Raw genomic sequence first — 4,558 nt, forward strand, 5'->3', positions numbered from 1 at the left:
TTTTTTTTTTTCTCCCTTTAGCTGGTTTTGAATACAGGTGAACAGAAATAATACATTCCATAGAACTCAAGTTGTTGCCTTACTTTGAACTTGAATCATTGCTTTCTAAGGCAGAATCATGGTAAAGGAGTATGAAAAGTCCCCAGCCCTCTGGCAAGCAGCCTTTGAGCCTGCCAGCTTTTCAGGCTCTTGCCAGATTGCTCATTATTGGAAAGCTTGGCCTTCTGCATAGAATCTCATCTCCTGTGGATAATCCCACTCAGAACCCAGAAGCAGAGCTTACACCAGAAAACATTCTTCCTTAAATATAGAAAGGGGGTGCTTGCTTTTTATCAGTCTTCAAAGATAGAGGTGAACTTTCTTCCTCAAACACTACTTCTTGGTGGTAAGCCAGTTCAACAACTGGGGAACATATTAACAGATGACCTCAGCATTGTGTCATGGATGGAAATCTTCTAGTTTTTCAATCTACATTAAATACTGTGCTTGGAGCTAATATTTCTTAGCAGTTCGGGGGTGTTGCTTTGGGTTCAGTGATGACCTTCTCAGACCGAAGGCACTGATCCCAACATCTTACTGTACTTTTCCCTCAAATTCTGAATGTTTATGTCTAAAAGACTAGGTTCATTAACGAGTTAATATTGAATGTATAATTTGCTTAATTAAATGATTTCCACTGTTTGTAATGTTTAATAATCTATTTTGGTGGCTAAGGACTGTAATATATTTCTGCATAAGGATCCATCTCAGCTACCTTTATTATACTGGAAAATGTTACATGGCAAGATAGCCAAATAGAGTTATGGTTTGTACAAAGACTCATTTAACGCTTATTATTAGAGCTTCCCCATATCTTTTCTCACTAAAGTAAGACTTGTAAAGTTATTTTCCTGCTTGAGAAGAAAGGAAGGCTTCTTTGTTCCTCAGTTACCTTTAACCTTTGTGTAGCATTTGAAACACCTGAGAGATGAGTGTTGGTTACCCACGAATCATGGGTCTCAGCATCGCCAGCCATGGCCTGTGCCAGTTTTCAGAAAGTAGTTAGAGGAGCGGGCAAGAGCTGCCTGCTTTTAGAAGTGGGTACAGCAAATAACCATCTAAAGAGAGTAAGAAAAATGAACCAGAAAGCAGTAAGAAAGATAATCAATTAATACTTGGTTCTGCTAGGCCAGTAGGAAACTCTTAAGAAATCCTCATTTTTATTATCACCTAAACCAACAGAATAGAAAGTCAAGTGGTATCTTGGGAAAATTTGGGTTGGGTAAACATTTTGTAGTAAGTCAAATCTTGTAAGTTATAGTATGAAACCTAGAGTCTGTGCCTTTGCTAGTGTTTGCGGATTTATTACTGTTATCTTTCTTATTTCAGAAAGCAATTGGGTATTCTTTTGCATTTGTATTTAAATCATTTTAGTTGTGGTTTCTTTTATCTGGCTGGATTTATTCACCTAAGGCAGAAAGAGCAAGTAAAAGACCCCATCCAGAGTCTTGACTATACATTTTAAATTGGACTAATAGTTTTCCACTTGGGTTTCCTTGGTTTGGAGCCACTTGGAGTTTGTGTTAAATGCTTTATCCTGATAACTACAAGTTACAGGTATTTGTTAATGAGCATCTAGAGCTGGGCTTAATTGCTAGGACTATAAAGGCAACAAGTTCTCAGAAACAGACTGGATAGATGTTAGAATTTTAATTGAAGTGTTAAAGCAAGCTAAAGAAGGAGAATGATTCCTTGTTTTTGTATTGATAGAGTGTCATACAAACTCTGTTCCTCTCTCAGAACCTATGTGACCTCAAGTGACTCAACTTTCTGAACACCAGTTTCATCTGTAGATATAAAAATGGAATTATAATACGGATGATAGTAAAACACACCTCACTATTCTGAGGATAAAATTGGAGTCTTACGCTCTGCTGCTGTCATAGGACCAGCCACAAAGTAAAAGATAAAAATCAGTAGTCATGCGTGATACAGGCCTTTAATCCCTGGCAGAGGCAAGTAGATCCCTGTGTGTTCAAGAACAGCTTGGTCTCCACAGAGAAACAAAAACAAAAAGCAAATCAGTAGTAAATTACTAAACTTATTCTCAGATGCCTTTGAAACTCTTACTTCCCAACTGTCCTAAAGACAGTTCTGCCACCGTATAGCTGCTATAGATTGAGCTGAGCCACGGGAAACAGTGCAGTGTGTGAGGAGGTGAAAGTGATCAATTCAAAGCATCCGTAGGAAGCTGGCGGCCCGTCTTCAGGACCAGCATGGAAGCTTGAGAGGCTCGAGAGCAAAGCAGGAGTCATGACAGGAGGGAATTGCCAGAGCGTGGGAGGGAATGAACACAGGTAACACAAAAAACACCATGGTGCTTATGAGAATGTGCCCCGCTCATATGGTATAAAATGTCTATAAACACTGTCATCTGCCCCCCTCAGCTTCCCACTGCACCTAGAGCCAACATTAAAAGTTAGTTTTGTGCTTTTTAAGAAAATTCTGTGGGTTGGCTAAGTAGTAACTTTGTCAGTGGTCTATATGGACTACTTTGTATTCCTTTTAAGAGTGAGGTTTAGTGGCCATTCAAATCATACATAAAATATTTCTGTTATGTCCCTTTAGTTTTTCCAAAGTTAACGTCTTATTATAAAGGGTATTTTCAGAAAACTTACAACTAAATCACTATTGTTTTTGTGGCATTGAGCATGTGATACAGATGTTATACAAGTCTCATCACTTGCTGGTTTGAGAAATCACCCCTAAAGCTCCTTGCACATCTGATCCTAGACAACAACCATTCTGTTTTCCATTTGTATAATCTTGTCACTTAAAGAATGTTACACATGTGAAATACATTACATAGTCCTTTGAGATTGGTGTAACCTTTTGTCATTGGCCTAGTTCCTTTGAGGCTTTTTCAACTTGTCATGTATATCAGTTATTCAATTTAATGCTGACTAGCCTTAGATCCCATTTTCTCTTGTGGCTGTATCATATAATTGACATGATTATGAAAATTTACTTACCAGGTCAAAATTGTTGGGTACTTTTCCTGTCTTTTGCTGCTCTAAATTGTGAATTTCCTATTCACTCAATCGGCCTTCCTACACCTACCTAATTTCCAGCAATGAAGGAACAATACCAGTGGCATCCTTTGCACAGATGTCCTCAAACTGTAACACTCCACACAGTGTAGCGCAGTGGTAGACTGCTTTCAAGAGACCACGACTGTAAGGAGGTGACAACGGCAGACTTGCTTCCCTAGAAAACCCTTCATGAGTGAATTGTGACGAAACGAGAACCTGAATGGTCAGAGACTCATGGCTCCCTGATCCATACATGACTTGAGAGTTGAGACACCTAGCTGTTGTCCGTGGGACCTGTACCTCAAGGAGTGAACCGATGTCAGTTATGCAGCCTGTTGCTGAAAGTCTGGAAGGAAGATGGTGGTGCTCTACAGTGATGGATGGCGCTCTGGATGCATGCCACAGGGCACCTGGGAACTTAATGCTTTACGATGTAGGTAAAGCTTAACTGAGTCTTCCACTTAAGAAACTTGAATGTTCTCCCAGATGTCCATAACCTTGTTTCTGAGCATAAATCCTAGATAGTAATAAAAGAAAGTCTTACTTGGGGAATAGAAACAGTCCATTCCACTGTCACTTCAAATCCCACTCAGGGCTACTTCCTAATTAGTAATAATGTTCGTGAAGTATTCTCCCTCCCCGCTCCCTCCTTCCCTCCTTTCTTCTTTCTCTTTTCTTAGTACTTCATTACTCCATGAGGAAGAAATGGAACCTCCAAAGGATCAGTAATGCCTCTTTCACCTTCCTCAAGAATCAGCAGAATACTTTGGGTCCCTTTATGTGGTTGGCAGAATTGTTGCAAGATTACTACAAATTAAACACTTGGTTATTTTAGTTGCTGTGCCAGAGCGGGGTAACATCTCATTCCATAAAATTGGTTGAGTGTTCTCTCATGCTTAATCCTTTTAGCTCCATAATGTAGCTTATATGTTTGTAGAGAGAATAAATAATGGAATGCTTCTTGTATACATGCAAGAATCACAACATCATGTAGAATTGACACATGAGTCCCGAGGCAGAGGTTGCTTGTTATAATGCTTTGATACCATGGTAGTTATGGTCAGAAGAGGGCAGCACTCTCCAACCAGTGAAAATTGTGGCTGTGGACAGATTTGAATCTTGGCTTGCCGGATTTTCTAGAACACTGTCTGGGCGTAGTGGCACATGCCGTAATCTCAGCACTTAGGGGTTGGAGTCAGAAAGACCAGGAGCCCAGTGAATCTTAAACATACACATTCCCACCCCACCTTCATGTCCTCTCCTTTTTCGTTGCTGGGTTTTTTGGTGATTGGTTGGTTGGTTGGTTTTGTTTTAACGCATCGATTTCAATTAATGCTGCCTGATGGACTGTTGGGTGGTCTTGGTTTGATTTTGTGCAGGTGACCATAGCGGCTGTGAGTTAGGAGTGCACTGGCTGTGTGCACCGAAGACAACATCTCGCAGTGTTCTGATCCATCCAGCACTTACAGCCTTTCCACCCTTCTTCC

The sequence above is a fragment of the Mus pahari genome, chromosome 7, assembly GCF_900095145.1.
Source record: "Mus pahari chromosome 7, PAHARI_EIJ_v1.1, whole genome shotgun sequence".
Taxonomy (NCBI): domain Eukaryota; kingdom Metazoa; phylum Chordata; class Mammalia; order Rodentia; family Muridae; genus Mus; species Mus pahari.